Source organism: Rattus norvegicus, chromosome 2 (assembly GCF_021556685.1).
Source record: "Rattus norvegicus strain SHRSP/BbbUtx chromosome 2, alternate assembly SHRSP_T2T, whole genome shotgun sequence".
In the NCBI taxonomy this organism is placed as follows: domain Eukaryota; kingdom Metazoa; phylum Chordata; class Mammalia; order Rodentia; family Muridae; genus Rattus; species Rattus norvegicus.
The window spans coordinates 143,408,172-143,427,500 of record NC_141535.1 but is presented as its reverse complement, the minus strand read 5'-3'; the positions used below and the strand labels follow the sequence as shown (position 1 = coordinate 143,427,500).

General features: G+C 39.8%; 1 long non-coding RNA gene and 2 pseudogenes across 2 annotated transcripts; 2 read left to right on the top strand and 1 right to left on the bottom strand.

The window, feature by feature from the left end:
- Positions 1-4,326: 4,326 nt before the first annotated feature.
- Positions 4,327-18,794, bottom strand: LOC120100826 (uncharacterized). Of its 2 annotated transcripts, XR_015674764.1 has the most exons (4): positions 18,708-18,794; positions 17,996-18,037; positions 7,249-7,440; positions 4,327-5,345 (listed from the first exon to the last, which is right to left on the bottom strand). It is a non-coding gene; the product is annotated as an uncharacterized LOC120100826 (long non-coding RNA). The 2 variants fall into 2 exon arrangements; XR_015674761.1 differs by lacking the exon at positions 17,996-18,037.
- On the top strand, positions 8,147-13,154 carry LOC147996264 (non-POU domain-containing octamer-binding protein pseudogene; annotated as a pseudogene).
- Nono-ps2 (non-POU domain containing, octamer-binding, pseudogene 2) lies at positions 13,546-14,332 on the top strand (annotated as a pseudogene).
- Positions 18,795-19,329: the final 535 nt, after the last annotated feature.

The window sequence follows — 19,329 nt, the reverse complement described above, 5'->3', positions numbered from 1 at the left end:
GCCCTTGTACAGGCTGCCAGCAGAAGGCATTACTTAGAATACATCTGGATTAAAGGTCTATCTCCCTGCCTCATAGATCTGATTTAGAGTAGGTCTTCCTACTTCCAATTCAACAAAAATCCCTCTCAGGTGTGCCCTCTATTTTTTTGGATCTCAGTGCATTCCAGGAGTAGTCAAGTTGACAATCAAGACTGGCCATTGCACTGGCTACAGTTATTTACTTTGGTGGCTGTAATGTGTTTCTGTGCTTTTCCTGGCTTTTAAGGTCAATGAGAAACTTTTACTTCTTAATACTATTTCATTGCTTCCTATTTTTTATATCTTTATAGGTCATGGACAGGTCTACTCTTCATGGAAAGTTCTTACTTCTTGCCCCAGGAAGTATTTTGTTTTCTGCATTTGAGTTTCCTGTTGTAACTTTCCTTTGCCATCTCTCACAGAGGTAACCACTACTCTGCCATCTAACACCCCAATTGGGTGTGTTTGCTGTGTGTGTGTGTGTGTGTGTGTGTGTGTGTCTGTGTGTCTGTGTGTCTGTGTAAGCTTGTCACAAATATATCTGTCCCAAAACATACTCCTTCAAAGGACACAGACACAATTCACATAGGCTTTCATAAGATCGCCAATCAGTAGGAGCAGTGCTGGCTGACCCTGTTGCAGCCTGATGGTTTCTGTCCTTCTGATGGTTCCTTGTGGTAATTACTTTCACAGGTGGTGTGACTCTAGATGATGCCATGTATATGTCTATCTGAGGACAATTTCTGAGTGTTCCTTTATCTATTCATCCCCAGAATAAAACATTCCCCAGGGAAGCACTTTCTAGACATCTGTCAGTGTGCTTTCCCATCTTTTCTGTTACTCAGGCTTTCCAGTCAGCTGGCTCCATGGGTACTAACTCCTCTTAGTTACCTTCTCCAAAACCTAAAGAAAATGTTAGCCACTCTCCTGTTCAAAACATTCTTTGACCCATGTTTAGTTTCCACTTTATTATGTTTTGTTTTAAAAAACTGAAGCTTAAAATTGAAGTTAGAATTGAAGGAATAAACCCTTTGTGAGAAGGGACAACAAGTACATCCCCAACACCTTGCTAGGACTATATCATCAGCCAAGGCAAGAATCACACTGTCTTGAGTACTCACAGGCTTCTAGCATCTTAAGGCAAGCAGAGAGAAATGGATTTCCTTGGCTTCAGTGGAATAAATATAAGTGTGAAAATTATAAACCATGATATCACTGTGCTCTTTAATATTATAATAAATGGATATTAAACTATTTATAGTGGGTTTGGTGAGGATGGCTAGGAGGTAGAACCTTTAACTAGCACCGAAGTCTCCAGACTATCTTATGTCTAGACATAATCTAAACTTGATAGTGGAGTTGTATTGAAAAGACTTTCAGAGAGGGATTTAAAATATTGACTGAACCAGAGCTTCCAGGGACTAAGCTACTACCTAAAGACTATACATGGACTGACCCTGGACTCTGACCTCATAGGTAGCAATGAATATCCTAGTAAGAGCACCAGTGGAAGGGGAAGTCCTGGGTCCTGCTAAGATTGAACCCCCAGTGAACTAGACTGTTGGGGGGAGGGTGGCAATGGGGGGAGCGTGGGGAGGGGAACACCCATAAGGAAGGGGAGGGGGGAGGGGGATGTTTGCCCGGAAACCGGGAAAGGGAATAACACTCGAAATGTATATAAGAAATACTCAAGTTAATAAAAAAAAATAAAATAAAAAATAAAATATTGACTGTAGTCAAAGAACAGTGGATCAAGATGTTTGCAAAACTAGACTTGACCTAGAGTCTACAGAGTTCCTAGGAGCTAAAATGGTAAGAATGCTGCTGTAGCTAGGCCCAAGAGCAGTGTTGAAAATATAGCCTGAACCAGTCTGCACTTTCTTTATATTGAATGTAATCAGCCAGGTTTGAGGTCTGTGTCAGGATAGAGTCACAAAACTAGCAAAGATGAAAATGTCATATTAGTGCTTTTCAACCATATCAAAAATGACAACAGAGAACAAAAACCCAAAAAAATGGAACCATGTGAATTACTAATTATGCCATTATCTATTGTGAATAAAGTTTTGTAGAACTAGAAAAATAATATGTGGTTTCAAAACTTCTATGCAAGCACTGAGGATGTCGGAGCAGGAAAAAAAATGAAAAGTTATGGATCATGTCTTTTACAGAGCCCTTCCTAGTCTTTTAGAAATCACAAGATACTAACTAGAAAGGATACCCTTGGTGGGTACTTTTAATACACTAAAGACTTAAGTAAGCAGAGACAATCCTCTATTAGATCAATATTCTCTCGAAACAAAGGATATAGATTATAGATATAGATGTAGATAGATATATTTTTTCAGTGTAGAAATCCACAAACTCAGTAAGCTTAAGTCTACATTCATTGTGTAAAAGAAATGCTTGAGCAATCCAATCCATTTTAAAGATTTAATTTTGCTATTTTTCAATTATGTACAATTATGTACATATGTGTGTACCTATGGATGGGTATGTATACTAGAGTGCAGGTGCCTAGGCAGTTCAGAAGAGGGTGTCAAACCTCTTGGAGCTGGAGTTACAGGAGGTTGCGAGCCACCCAGTGTGGATTATGGAAACCAAACTCAGGCCTTCTACAAGAACAGTATGTGCTCTTAACCTCCGAGCCATTGTTCTAGCCAACCAATCCATTCTCATAGAGCAGGTAGACAAGATTTTGAATTAAGGATCAATAAGCCGATACACAAAGGCTCAGAAAAAAAATTCTCTAAGCCTAAGAGGAAAAGCTACCATAGAAGCCACCTATAAGACTAAATATGGGGCTTCATAGAAAAGGAGCAGAGACTCTTATAAAAAGAAAAGTTGTCACAATAACTAAATAGATGAGGAATATAGCAGAGGAAGAGACATTATAAAAAGAGAGCCAAATGGAGATTCTACATCTGAAAATGGAATATTAGAAATTTACTAAATAGCAGTACTGAAAATAAAGAAAATAAGATAAAAAATGAAAACAGACAAATCGAAATGATGATTAAATCTGATTAACTGAAAGGAAAAATGACCAGAACAATTCAAAATGTTTTTAGATTTACCATATGTAAGGGTGCTTTGCTGTATGTATGTGTGTAGACCACATGTGCCTGCTGCTCTAGGTCAGAAGAGGACACCGGATTCCCTGAGACCAGAGTTATAGAGAGTTGTGAGTTGCCATATAGGTGCTGAAAATTTAACCCAGATCTTCTACACTAGCAACAAGTACTTTTAACCACTGAGCCAATTCTCCAGCGCCAATCAAAACAATTTGTAAAATGTCTTGGTGGGGTGAAAGAGACCACAAATTTGAGAAGGAATAGGGGTGGGAAGGCAGATGGGAGGAGAAACAGGAAAGGTTAGAAAGAGAGAGATGGAGGAAATGCTATTACAGAACACATATATGTAAGTTTTAAAAGTTTAACAATAGAAAAGGCCTTAGTGCCCTATAGGACAATATCAACAGTTCTAACTCATGTAATAAGAGTGTAAAGAGGCAAAAAGATAAGAAGTTTAAAATGTTATTTTAGAGTATCGAGAACTTCAGCAAATTCAAAATATACACAATGAAAATCACATGGAGAAATCTCATCGTAATTAAAAGATTAAAAGCCAAAGATAAGGAGAAAACTCTTGAAATAGCTGAGGCAAAAGACATCTCATACAGGCATGCAGTATCACAAATGATAGCTTATTTCTCACCAGAAAAAAGCCAAGAATGACGTATTGAAAATACTAAAATAAAATAGTTAGTATAAACATTGTTGTACACAGAACACTTGATAATAAAAAGAGAATTAAAGCAAAGTAGCACTCTACAGTAATGTCAGCCTTAAGCAAGGGATGAAGGACACTGTAAGTAATAAGTGTATGTTGAACTTTTGTGGTTGGGATCTTAAGTGCACCACAAAGGCATTTGATGTTGTTCATTTGGTCGTCAATATGTTGAGAGATGGAGCCTTTGGGAGGAGATTGGCTCATAAATAACTCATTAGGCAATTGGGAGGTGTAAGAAGCCTTGTAAGATGGCCTTGTGGTTGTTAACTTGACTGAATGAAGAAGCACCGAAATAATAAAGCATACACTGGGTGTGTGTGTGAGAAGTTTCCAGAGCTTTAAATAAGGTGGGGGTTGGAAAAGATATGCCCTGAATTTCAGAAAATCAATCTCCCCCTCCTCCCCCCCTTCTGGACACGAAACCAATAGTTTTTGCTTTATAATATCCTAACTGCCCACTCAGAAACAATGGAATAAAGTAACCATGCACTGAAATCTCTGAACAATAGCCCAAAATTGGTATTTCTTGTTTATCTTTACTATTTGTCACAGCCATAGAAAGTTAACCCAAAAGGACAACTGATTATATTAAGCTAATCTGATGATATTACATTATGAAATGTATAGTCTGTACAGGAATAAAATACAACCACAGCACTGGGATGGTTAATCTTCATAGTCAGTTTAGGATTTAGTATCCCACGAAAATAAATCTCTTGAAGCCTGTGTGAGGGAATGTGCAGATTAGATTGACTGAGTTGCGAAGAGCCACTAGTAACTGTTGTGTGGCCTCTGGCCCTGGAGTGAATGAAGAAGTGAAAGAAGCTGAGCAAAATGATCCATCGTCCTCTGCCTTCTGACACAGACAATGTATTAGTCAGGGTTCTCTAGATTAACAGAACGTGTGTGTGTGTGTGTGTGTGTGTGTGTGTGTGTGTGTGTGTGTGTTTGCAAATGTGCATGTATGTGTGCATGTGCATATGAACAGGCAATTATTGAGAGATCTAACCAACTGTTAAAGACACAATTGGCTAAGTTACAGGGAGTAGAATTAAAATATGCCTCCCCCACTCATTTACTGAATCACGCTCTTTTTGTACTTAATTACTTGAATAAAGATTCTCAAGGTAGATCTGCAATACAGCGCCATTGGGATCCTATGGAAAATCACGATCCATTAGTTCTGTGGAAAGATGTCCTTTCATCTACATGGAAGGGACCAGATGTTCTTCTCTCCTCCAGAAGGGGTATGCTTGTGTCTTTCCACAGGATGCCAAGTCACCAGTCTGGATTCTGGACTGCCTCATCAGATCATATAATCCCAAAGCAGAAAAGTAGAAAGTCTCATCTCAACCACCAATGGCAAAAGATGGGAGCAGAAGCGTGCTGGGCCCATAACCCAGAGGTCGATGGAGTGATGAGCACTCAGCGCTTGGCCCCCGTTGATGAGCTCCCCTGCCCCACGTTGGGCGCCACTTACTGCTGGGGTCCAGTCTCACTACAGGATTAGAGTTCTCAACTGGAAGCAGGGAGATCTGGAAGGCGCATAATAAATATACACAGATTACTCTTTGGGTACAAACTGACAGGCAATTTCAAGGCTTAAAGTCTCTCTCTCTCTCTCTCTCTCAACTTGAGGCTGCACAGACTCTGCATTTTCTTGCACACTCTGCTTTTTTAATTGTGGTTTTCTTTTTTCAAACTCCCACACTAATGCACACCTCTGTTCATTACCCTTTAATTCTCACACACTCTTCATACACATCTCATACATATCTCACACACACACCACATGCACTCTCCTTTCACTCACACACACAATCTTCATACACACCTCACATTCTCTCTTCACTCAGTCTTTACATTCTCTTCTCATGCTCTCACTCGCTCTCACATTTGTTTGGAGTTGCTCTCTCATCCGTGCCCTCATGTGCTCTCTCATCCGTGCCCTCATGTGCTCTCTCATTCACTCTTCACACGCTCTCTCACTTATTTTCTCATTCACTCCCTCATGCCCTCTCTCATTCACTCTTCACATTCTCTCTCACTCTCTCTAGGCTTTCTCTTGCCCCAGTCTTTTATTGATAATTCAGAAGCAGGCAGAAAAAGGACATTGTATAATCATTGCCAAATCAAATTCAAAAGAATAACCACATCCCACAAAGAACTAAGAATCACAATTGTTCCCCAAAGTTTCAAGCTTCCCCTATTCCCAGGCCTGTGACCAAAATAATAATAATTGTAAACTTATCATTATTTAAACTTAAACTCTTAACTTATTATACTTTAGTGCTCAAAGCTCCGAGGTCAGCTACTTGCATTTTCCTGTGAAGCTCTAATGATAAATGACATGGGCAAAGTTGCCAGGCAGTGGCCAGAAAGGATCAAGTTAACCCTTAACTCAGTAGTTCTGCTAGATTTCTGTTCCTTGTACACAATGACTCTCATAAGAGTCCCAGTATTTTGATTAGTTTACTAGAATATAATTTTATATATTCTATACTTCCTTATCCAGGAACCACTCTCAAATGTTATATAAAACTTAATTCCTAACTTCAATAACTTTTTCCTTTCTCAGGGTCCCAATGTTGGCTCTAATTCATTTTCTAATAATTTCTTTAAAGTTTCTTTGCAAGTCAAGCATTAATCTGGAACTACTATTGTGCAGTTATTACATTGTTTCCGAGATGAGAACACACAGCATGCACCTGGGCCATTAGGACTGTGCTGTGTCCCTATGCCTCAATTTCCAATTGTTTAAGAATCATAACATCAAGGAACATAGAATTTACCAGAGCAGAAGGAGAAAGAAGTAGGAAAGTCAGATATAATAGAATAATTATGTACACCAAGGTCAACTGAAAGGCAGTCACGCACAAATGAAATCTATGCAGCCGTTGTCCAGGGCTAAGGTTAGGTGAAATGGGAACAACCAGTTTTTACAAAGAGCTGCTGGGGGTTACTGAGATGTCTCCATCCCGGTCTACTGCAGGCAGCCTCTTATTTCGGATGGCGGGTCCCCTGGAGGGATGTGTCTCCTGCTTCTAAGGGTCCCAGACACCACCCTACTTTGCAAGGAGCTGCCACAGGCTTCTGAGATGTCTCCATCCCGGCCTACTGCTGGCAGTCCCTGTCATAGTATGCTGTCCCCAACATTCTTATGTTTTTTGTTTTTTGTTTTTTTTTAATGACTTACAGGCTGTGATTCAGAGGTTGTTTAGTCCATAACACTGAATGTCTCAGCTGGTCTTCTTAGATGCTTAAATCCAGAAGTAGGCACTAATGCCATTGTATGAATGGACTTTCTAGTAAGATAAGAGCAAGCAGGCAAGGAGAAAAGGCTTCCTTCCTCTATGTCCTTATATAGGCTTCCATCAGAAGGTGTGACCCAGATTAGACATTTCCTAAGATCAAGATTAAAGGTCTGTGTCTTCTTACCTCAAGATCCAGATTAAAAGTAGATCTTCTTATTTCCAAAAGTCCCTCACAGGTGTGCCCTCTATTTTTGGATGTTAGTTAATTTCAGGTTTAGTCAAGTTGACAACCAAGAACTGGCATCATGGACAGAATATGACCAGCTGCCTCCTGCTGCTCTATTTTTCAATCCACAACTGACTGTGTCCCTTGAAACTGTAAGCCAAAGTAAAACAGTTATTTCTTAAGCTTCTTTCTGTTGGGTATTTGATCACAGAACTAAGAAAAGTGACTGGGACAAGCCACAAAAGATAGCATAATATTAACTAAGTGGGTTGATATGTTAGGATGCAGAGAATAATGCTTAGAGCAACTAGTAACAAGCTATAATACATGTCTGCATTGATAAACTTTAATGATCAGCTTGACACAACTGAGAATCATTTGTAAATAGTGTTTTCCTTAGGAATTTTTTAAATCAGGTTGGCCTGTGGGGAGATTTGTAGGAGATTATTTTGATTTTTCTTTGATGTAGGGAGGCCCAACTCTTTCTACTGTTCCCTAGACTGGGGATCCTGAACAGAAAGCTGGCTGAGAGCAAGTAGGTAAGTATATGTTTATTCTCTTGTTGATCTTGACTGTGGATGGGATGTCCTAACTGCTTGGGTTCCTGCCTTGACTTCCCTGAATTGCAGGATTATATCCTGGAATTGTAAGCCAAATAATCCCTTTCCTCCCCCAAATTGCTTTCTGTCAGGGTACTTTACCATAGCAACAGAAATGAAACTAGAACAAGTTCTAAGTGGAATATTTGAACATATTTGATAGGAATTTAAAATGCGCCAGAAAATAGATAAAAATACACAATAGGTAAAAAAATTGTAGCTGTCTAGACTGTTGGAAGCTAATGACAGACCTAGTAATGATCCGTGTGATGAGCTGTACTTCAGGGATTGTTCTGTTTGTGGTGGGTGTAATGGAAGCAGGAAGCAATCAGACTTTCGAGGGTGCTGGTTTGCAGTGTCTCAGCAACAGTACTGTCTGGGCAGGAGCTCGTTAGAAATCCACAATGGATTTCTACCAATTCCAGAATTAGCCTTGCTTCTACTTGATTCTTACACAAATTTAAATATGAAAAGTAGGGCCAGCAGATGGCTCAGTAAGAAGGTACTTGCCATCAAGCCTGAAGACCTGTGCAATCTTACACACAGACACAGACACACACACACACACACACACACACACACACACACACACACGTGATTAAAAACGTAAATAAAAATTTAAGGAACATTGCTGTAGAACTTTCTCCTGTAGTTCACTTGGAACATATATTAGTGATGTAGAAATTTGGATAATATTGAGTCTTTCTAGCAATACATGTTTCTCTGAAAACATGACTAAATTTGGCAATGCTCCTAGTTTTATTACATCTCAGAGACAAAGTTATATTTCTGGATTTTAAAAATATCTTTTGTTTATTCTTTGACAATTTCATATATGCGTACATCATATCTTGATCTGACCCACCCCTAATATGACTTTTAAAATCTACATGAGGAATCACTACTCAGATCTTTAGAAATGTCACTGACATTTCTTAGTGTTATTATGCAAGGGATGTATGTTTTTAAAAATCACTTCTTAATCACTAGAGTTCAGATTACAAACTTGTCAATTACTAGATATTCAGTTGGACATGAGAACTAAAACAAGAGCCTCTGACTCACTCATTTAAAATAGAATGTTTCAAGACCAAATATTTTATTTGGATAAATTTGAAGAGCTTAAGTATTTCTATTGAAACTGTCTGTGAGAAAACATTCCCAATATAAAACATCTGTTTGAGCTCATTTCTCATTAAATACTAATATTTGTATAAGGTAGGGAGGTCTGTGGAAATACAGTTATTCTAAGTATAATATTTCATGATGTTATCAAGTATAGGGTACATGTGTTTACCTCCATTAACACAGGATTAAATATTTCCCACATTCTCAGTAGTATGTATGTCTGCAAATATGTAGACCTGACTTTCTCACATCTTCCTATTTTGGGGGAGGAGGATAGAGACTAAAGAGGGAGAGTAGGTTAGATATAGCTGTAGGAACACTGTAGGAGCTCACAACCTGAGGAAATATGGATTTAGTATGTCTTCAGGGTTTTTTCAGGTGATCTCCAGATCAAAGGGAAGAAGCCCAAGATGCTTGTCACTGGCTTTGGTGTGTGCTGGAGCGTGGAGAAGCTCTGTTTTCAACATTTCAGAGTAAGAAATCAAACAGTGGTACCCTGTAGTTTAATTCTCTTTGTTGGAAGTATCAGAACCTAATTGTTCATAATCAGACTTTAGGCTTTCAGAGCCAGATACATGATTGGAACCATCCAGAGCTACAAAAGGTACCAGTGCCCACATTTCTTCCATGACACTCTGACTGAATTGCTCAAATGGTATGATCTCATCATTGTGGTGACTAACCGTGCCTCTGGTGACCACTGATGAATTAGGGGTCTCTATGCCACAACTCTGGGCCTTACCTTGTCCCCTTCCTCAAGGTAAGTGATCCTCAAATGGCTTTATTCTTTGTCTCCTTAGACTACTCTCTTCAACTCTCTTCCAAGACTGGATCCTTCTTACCACAGTGAGTTTTTAATCTCTTAAGTCTTAGAAATTGCCATGGGGTGAACTCTGCTCCCCAAATATCTTATGTTGAAGTCTTAAGGCAGAGGGACTCAGCCTGGGGTTTTATTTAGAGACACAGCCTTTAATGAGGCAATTAAGATAACATGAACTCACAAGAAAAGGTCAGAAGGTATTAAGTTTGAGTTATTAGAGTAAGAAGCTGTGGCATGCTACTGCACACTAGAGCAACTATTGAGAACAATAGGGCACTGTTCATCTTTTTAAAATAAGATTTTGAAAGTCTTCACTATAAGAAATCATAAACATCTGAAAATATTGATACATTTTGCCCAATTTAAACATTATGTAAGATGTACATTACGTGTATTAAATTAATGTTTAAATCTTATATTTTTAAACTTTGTATTATTAGTTTTGTGTGTGTGTGTTGTGTTGTGTGTGTGTTGTATTGTGTGTATGTGTGTGTGTTTGTACATGATGTTTGTATGGGCCAAGTGTAGAGATATGCACCTTTACTCCCAAATTTGAGGGGTAGAAGCAGACAGATCTCTGGAGTTCTGGGCCAGCCTTGTCTACAGAATCAGTTTTAGACAAGCCAAGGTAACAAAGTGAGACCAAACACAAAACACATTATGTGCCTATAAACACATTGACATGACGTGCGCGTGTGAAGCTCAGAGAGCAGCCTTGTGGAGTTGACTCTTCATCTTAAGAAGCTACTAATGAACTCAGCCATTGCTTCCTTGATTACAAAGCATGGCTGTCACATGCTTTTGAATTCATTTCATTTATAAACCAAAATTCAGATCATTAATGAAATAAACATTTTCCTTTCCACATTGCTTTTGATCGTCATTTTATCATAGCAATAGAAAAGAAATTGGGATGTTTACTAAACTGAATTTATCTTCCCATTATACCTGTCTATCTATTTACTTAATTCAACAAGGACTTCCTACATTTTAAAAGTAAATCTTATTGTTTATATTTGAGTTTTACACACATTAATGATATTATACAATGGATAATGGCATTTTTATTAACATGTAATAGAGTAACATCCACCCACATGCTTTTTTAAGTATGACAAGAACCACTAAAATCTACTTATGTGATCTATAATACTAATATAATTTAGCTGATCATAGTCTTCATGCTGTACATACTAATTATTATTGGTGTGTTATTACTAGCAACAGAGCCTCTAGAACTATAAGTATCTAGGAATCGTGTCTGTGTACCCAGCAACCTTCTATAGGACATCTAGATTCACCACTTGGAAATATGCTACTGAATGTAATGTTCTTTATGTTTGACTATTGCAACCAAGTCCTAGTTAACTCTTGGGGATTCTACATTTTCTGTTATCATCCAGAAGCCAATCCCTTCATAGACTCCATTTGTTTCAGATGAATTATATATTTTTGGCAGTCTTGGCCTCATTTACACAGGAATTTTTGCATTGTACAAATATACAGAAAATGGATGGCATCTTTCTTCCTTGTCTTGACTTCAACACTTCTAAAAAGAAAAATAAGAGATAGTTAAGATAGAACTTAAGACAGCAGTGAATCAGGGCAGCAAAGAAGACGTAGATTCCCCTTGATAGTCCTTTGCTTATCTGTTTACTGTCCCAAACTATCTCATTCATTTACCCCTTGAGACTCAAGATAGTCTTTTGATTTGGTATAATGCAACCTGACCAAACAGATAAGAAACTGCAGTGTTTGGAGATTAGGCAATATCCAGTAAGCTGGGCAGCAGCAATTTTCATTCCAAACTAGCTAAGAGCCAGAAATCTTTGTGTTTTATTTTTGTTTGGTAAAATGTACATAAGGAAAAAGAAACTCACATACAGCGTGATGAGCTATCACAAAGCAAATGCTTGTGTTAGCATCAAGCAGCTCAGGAAAAGAATGCTGGGGCTGGGGATTTAGCTCAGTGGTAGAGTGCTTACCTAGGAAGCGCAAGGCCCTGGGTTCGGTCCCCAGCTCCGGAAAAAAAAAGAACCAAAAAAAAAAAAAAAAAAAAAAAAGAATGCTCCCAGCAGGCCAGAAGGCTTCCTCTCATCCTCTCAGGCACCAGTCCTTCTCTCACAAAGGTGGTCACTATCTTTCTAACACCAGAGACTGCTTTGCCTGCGTTGTTGCTATATAAACCAAGTCATATGGAATACACTTCCTTGTACCTAATTTCTTGCTTTAAGCATTATCTTATGAGACACTTTTAAAAAATGTCAGATCTTTTCTTGGGGCAGTGGAGGCCTTGCAGTGTCGCCTTTACTCTGAGCAAAGAACTATGAGCAGAGGCAGTCGGGATTAGAAAGGACTGGGAAGCAGACATTTTGCTGTGTTCAAATCGAAGTCAAGGATGTAAAAATGCAGAGCAATAAAACCTTTAACTTGGAAAAAACAGAATCATACTCCAAGGAAGCACCATCAACATCACCACCATCATCACCACCAGCAGCAGCAGCAGCAGCCACCCCCACCAATACCTGCAAATGAACAGCAGGCCAGCCGCCAGATGAAGGCTTGACTATGGACCTGAAGAATTTTAGGAAACCAGGAGAGAAAACCTTTACCCAACATAACCATTTCTTTGTGGGCAATCTTCCCCCTGACATCAAAGTTAGAGATAAGGAAACTTTTTGAGAAATATGGAAAAGCAGGTGAAGTTTTCATTTATAAGGATAAAGATATTTGCTTGGAAACATGAACCCTAGCAGAAATTGCCAAAGCGGAGCTGGATAATATGTCACTGTGGAAAGTAGCTGTGAGTGTGCTTTGCTTGTCATAGTGCATCCCCTTACAGTCTGCAACCTTCCTCAGTACATGTCCAACGAACTGCTGGAAGAAGCCTTTCCTGTGTTTGGCCAGGTGGAGAAGGCTCTAATTGTGGATGACCACGGAAGGCCCCCAGGGAAAGGCACTGTTGAGTTCTCAGGGAAGCTAGCTACTCAGAAAACTCTGGACAGATGCAGTGAAGGCTCCTTCTTGCTAACCACATTTCCTCGGCTGGTGACTGTGGAGTCTATGGACTGGTTAGATGATGAAGAGGGACTTCCAGAGAAGCTGGTTATAAAAAAAACAGCAATTTCAAAGGAGAGATGTTGTGGTTTGTCCTGGATTTATCTATATTTTGATGCTAATTCCACTGCCCCAAGGACAGCTGTTTAGTCACGTACTCAGGACTCAGGTGACTTCATCAGAAACTTCTCCTCATTTAATTTTTAAAATACAGGTGAGGGGCAGGTACAGGATAGAAGGAGGTCTGTCATTGGAGGAGATGGAAGGATGGTCGGGAGAGAAGTTTGAAGGAAGAAGAGGAGACTGGAACAGAAAGGAGGAAGAGACAGGAGGGAGAGGGAGAGAAGCTGTGACAGGACAATATGGCAGGTGACGTTAAGATTCCACGCTGTGCCTTTACAGGTTGTTACGAATGTTTTTAATGGATGTATGTATGTTGAGCTTTGTATGTTTAGGTGGGCAATTATATCTTATCAACTGGGCCAAAGGTTATTGTGTTGTGTGTTCTTTCATGTGTAGATTTAAGTGTAATGGAGTGTGGGGCAGCTGGTCTGGGATTTGTGTTTCTGGCATGGAAACCTGCCTTGGGAACTAGATAGGTAGAGAGATTGCTGACGGCTCAGAGAGAGGCCTTCAGCAGTGTGATCTGGGATGGAGCAAAGCAGGAGAGAGGCTTTGCTGACTGAGAATTAAGATATTCAGTAGATATCTTGGGAGCACTGCGGTGCCAGACCTAGTAGGGATAAAAGACAACCATACTTTTTGTATTTTGTATATTTTTACAACAACACAGAGAGAGCAGCCACCCAGATTTGCACAGCCTGGATCCTTTGAGTATGAGTTTACCATGCGCTGGAAGGCACTCATTGAGAGGGAGAAGCAACAGCAGGACCAAGAGGACTGGAACATCAAGGAGCCTCCTGAGAAGTTGGAGATGGAAATGGAGGCAGCACACTATAAGTACCAGGTAATGCTAATGAGGCAGGATTTGATGAGACTTCCAAGAAGAGCTTGGAAGAATGGAGGAGCTGCAGAACCAAGAGGTTCAGAAATGAAGAGTTAGAACTCAGGCAGGAAGAGGAATGCAGGCTCTTGAGGAAGAGATGCGGTGACAAGAAGAAATGATGTGACAACAGCAGGAAGGATCCAAGAGACCTTCCCTGATGTGAGAGAACAAGAGATACGGATGAGCCAAATGGCTATGGGCCTAAACCATAGAGGCACCATGCTCCCTGCTCCTGTGCCACCTGGTACTCCAGCTCCTCCAGGACCTGCCACTATGATGCCAGATGGAACCCTTGGATTGACCCCACCAACAACTGAACAGTTTGGCCAAGCTGCTACAATGGAATAAGGAGTTGGAGCAATTGGTGGAACTCCTCCTGCATTCAACCATCCAGCTCTGGGAGCTGAATTTGCTCCAAATAAACACTGCTGATATTAGATAAAGTTGCATTGTCTAGTTTCCTACAACCCTTAAAAGAGGGGCCCTTTTTGGACTAGCCAGAATTCTACCCTGGAAAAGTGTTAGGGGTTCTTCTCAATAGATAAGTCTTCCCTGCTTGTACTACTCTAGGGAGTAGGTTTGAAGGTAGAGGGGCAAGGGAGGGGTGGTATTTAACAAATCAAAGTTATGCTATACTGTGTTATCAAGTCTGTCTGGTACATTCCTGAAGTATATTGATTGTTGAGGGCATGGAGAACCACAGGAAAATGGACTCGAAGCTCCATTAATCTTGATCATTTCTCTCTCTCTCTCTCTCTCTCTCTCTCTCTCTCTCTCTCTCTCTCTCTCTTTCTCTCTCTCTCTCTCTCCCTCCCTCCCTCCCTCCCTCTCCCTCTCTCATGCTTTATTTTTTCATCTTTATTCCCCTCCACCCCAGAGACACTGCCATGTATACCACAAAACCTAAACGTCCTCTAATGACCTAACCCAATTCCTCCATTCACTCCCAGGTGAGAATTCAGACAAATGTCCACAGAGGTTACAGCATACCTACGGTTCTGTTATATCTTGTATATGACCCCTTCATATCCTAAGGAAGATATTTTCTCTCAGAGGTTTTCATTGTATTATATCTTAAAAATCTTGTGTTAACCTGTCTCCGTCTTCTTCTTGGGTAAGGACTACACCTCTGTGTCCCTGATGTTGCTGTCCACAGCTTTTCTTGATAGGCCGAGTACAGTCTTGGGAACAGGGTTGCTGTGTGTTGAAGCTCTTAGTCTTGCCCATCTTAGGTAGCTACACTGTGCATTTTTATTGCTGTACTAGGATTTGTTCCTGATACCTTCAATTTGAACTTTTTCTAAGAAGTGGACCAGTAATGCAGTATCACCTTATTAAAATACATTTAAAGCCTTTTCAAAAAAAAATCAGTATGTGAAACAACTTTTAGGAGTCAATTCTTTCCTTTCACCATGGGTTCTGGAGACTAAGCCCAAGTTACCAGATTTATTGGGCAAATGCTTCTCCTCACTGGGCTCTCTTGCTGGCTTATAACATTTTCTTGAAGTAAGAACATCAATACTTTACATGTTCTGCTCATTAGACAGGATTCACTGCCTGAGATAATAGAATACTTCATTTTAATCCCACTGTTGATAGGCATTCAGGCTATTATTTTTCAAAAGATAGCTTTGTTGTGTGTATACCTGGAGCTACAATGAGTAAGTCACAAGGCACAGTCATGTCAACTTGGGTTCTGAACACATTGTCTCACAGCAGTGGGATGATCTCAGCATGACTGTTTATACGGCCATATTTGCCAATTTTCTGTGATGTTGCTCTTTTTTTCTTTCTATATTTATTAAAAGCAAGTCACCAAGTCTAGCCCATGTTAACTATGGAGGCTGATAGTGGAAAAGTTAATATGCTTATGTTAAAAGGTCATAACTAATACATAGTTTCAGCTGATACCTTAAGATCATGCAAATACCTTCATGCTTTGGCATCCCTAAGTTTTGTAATTTAATTTTTTTTCTATTTTATGTGCATCAGTGTTTTGTCTGCATGTATATGTGTGTGAGGGTGTCAGATCTTGGAGTTACAGACAGTTGTGAGCTGCCATGTGGGTGCTGGGAATGGAATCTGGGTCCTGTGGAAGAACGGACGGACAGTGCTTGTTACTGCTGAGCCTTCTCTCCAGCCCCTTGGCATCTGATTTTACAAAGACACTTGCTTACAGTAGTGATTACTGTGGGGTTCTGATAGTGAACTTCCTGTTTCTGTTATTCCCTCTGCACTCAGCACCTACAGTTCTTCTCTAACAAAGATTTGTTCCTTCTCTATTTTTGTATCTCACTTGCTGTCATGAATATTTGTTTTATTTTGGGATTATATTCCAATATCTTCATTTGATTTCTTGCTAAGTCATTCAAATGTTGGCCATTGGGAGCTTTCTATTGGTTCTTATAAGCCTTTTGCACACCTTTCCCCACCCCCTTGGACATTTTCTTCTCAACTGAATTTTTACTTTTATATTATAAAATTTCCCTCAACATATATACCAGTTCAGTTTTCAAATATGATGTACATGATATATGATATTTTAATAACTTACAGAGCTGTGAACTAATAACGATTTAAAAATAGGTTATTTTCCCATTCCACCCCCAAATAAACCATATCTCTGTCTGCTGAAAATTATCATTCCAAATCTCAGACCAAAGCGATCACTAATCTCTGCCCTTACAGAGTTGCTTCTACTGTTCACCTTCCTTCCTCCTGGAACTTAAGGCAGTCCAGGGTTTGGCCATATTTTCTGTGCCTTAATCCAAGAGATGACTATTTATTCAAGGAAGACCACTCATTTGTGGGAGAATGTTATTCAATAACTAAGACCTGAGGCTGAATGTGGTAACGTATACCAGTAAGCCTGGTGCTCAGGAAACTGAGGCCACCTTGAGCTACATAGCAGGACCCTGCCTCAAAGAAAACCAATTTATTCAGTTTACCAATCAATCTCAGATGTGGGTGTTAGGTGTGTTTGGGAGCTGTAGGGCATTTTTTAAAATTATCAGTTGATGGGGGAGGGCCCAGTCCATAGTGGGTGGGGCTTTCCCAGGGCTGGTGGTCCTGAATTCTCTATGAAAGCAGGCTGAGCAAATCATGGGAGAAATCCAGTAAGACGCATTCCTCCACAGCATCTGCATCAGCTCCTGACTCCAGGTTGTTCCCTGCTTGAACTTTTGTCCTGACTTCCTTTGATAATGAACTATGATTTAGAAGAATAAGCCAAATGAAACAATTCTTCCCCAAGTTGCTCTGGTCATGGTGTTTTATTACAGCAACACTACCCTAAGACAGCTTCTAGATGTATTTGTGTCCTAGCTATATGTTAAGTTGATACTGTGGTTCTAATCTGATACCATGGGTGTCTTAGTTTTTTGTTGATGTGAAAAATCACTATGTTCAAGGCAACTTACAGAAGAGTTCTGTTGGGTTTACCACTGCAGAGGGCTGGACTGCATGATGGTGGAATGCAGACAGAAGGTATGGTGGCACAGTGATTGGAACAGCAACCTGAGAACTCATATCGTGAACTTCAGCCATGAACCAGGGAAAACAAGACTCAAAAATGGCATGAGTCTTTAAACTCTCAGAGCTCACCTTCCATGGCGAACTTCCTCTAACAAAGCTACACCTCCTAAACCTCTTTAAAAACACTGTCATTTGGGGACTGAGTGTGCCAATGACAAGACTACAGGAACATCTCACGCAAACCACTACAGCAGGGTTTATTTTAGTGTTTCTCCTTTACTTATCTTTCTCTGGTAGTAAGAAATGTGGCTTTAATTATTTACAATATATTTGCTTGTCAATTAGCCTCAAAAGATATTTCTATGTGTTAGCTAGTGGACAGTGTGAATTTAACTTTATATGGGAAAAGATTCTTTATAGAAATAAAGATCTTTCCTGTTGTGCTGATTACATCAATTCTAGCACTCAGGAGGCAGAGACAGACACACCTGTAAGTTCAAGGCTGGCATGGTCTCCCCAGTAAATCTATGACAGCAAGAGCTACAAAGTGAGATTACATCTTTAAAAAAAAAAGTAATGACGAAAAGGGAAAAAAAAAACCTAAGATCTCAAAATACTGACCTTGAGTGAGCTAGGTGAGCCCTGAATCCACTGATACATGACCTTAGCAAAAACACACAAATCAGATGAGGAGATGAGGGAAGAGAGAGAAATAAAAAAGAGAGAGAGAAGAGAGAGGCAGAGAAGAGGGGGGACAGGGAGAGGGAAGAGAGAGGAGAAATGGAAGCAATTGAGTATGTGTGATAGTAAAGACATAGATTCGAGTGCTGTTATGAATCATTACCTAGAACCTCTGGTCCTTAGAGACCAGAAAGACTGAAGCCCTGAAAACACATTAATGTTGGGGTTCTGATTTTCAAAATGGTCAAACAAATAAAACTTCTTGTGTTTTATACTACTACACATAGGACAACTTGTTACACCAGCCCCAAGAAACTAAAACACATACGATTTGGAAATCAACAGACGTATCCAGGATCCAGATCAAACAACAGAACAATGAACCCAGGGTACCCCTCACATGACCCACCTCAAAAGGACCTGTTTGGCTTCTCTCTCTTAAATATGTGTAAGGAATAGTCCTGGTTTTGCTCATTTATATTTATCCCATAACACAGTTTATTTATCCATTTTGTTGGTGGGGATTTGGGAAATTTCTAAAATGGGGCTCTTATGAATTATGCTGTAAAAATTTTTGCAGTCTTTTGCAAGACATCTCTACTAATTGGTTTTCTGTTGCTGTGATAAAACACCATGACCAAAATCATCTTACCTGTGGAAGAGTTTATTTTGGCTTATGGTTCCAGAGGAGTAATAGTCCACCATGGCAGGGAGACATGGCAACAGGCAGGCATGGAATCTAGGGAAAGAGAGAGCATATTCTCAACTGAAATCATTGTGCAGGGAGACGGAGAGGAGGTGTGTGTGTTGGGGGAGCATAAGAGCCAGTAAGAAGTGAAGCAAGGCTATAAACTTACTTGTAAGTGATGTACTTCTGTACCATCCTCCAAACAGCACCAACTGCTCAAACACCTGAGGTATACTCCAATCCAGACAGCATTCCAAAATGCATATAATACCTCATGCTTCTAACAACAATAGTGTATGCATTTTTCCATTTGCAACAGCATTTTTTAATACTAGGTTTTGCAATTTAATAAGCATGTAGGTATTGTATGGAGGTTTTATGTTTTGTACTAAAATACACATATTTTAGCCTCTCCATTATCCTAGCACAGACAGTTCAATGTGTTGTCAGAATATGGTCCAGGAATGGAGTCCTGAGAGGTGAATTCTGAGTCCCTGTGAGAATGCTCCAAGAAAACAAGAGTCTTGTGACCTCAGGTTTTTTTTTTTCCAAAATACAGAATTGTTCCTGGAATGTGTTTTTGTGC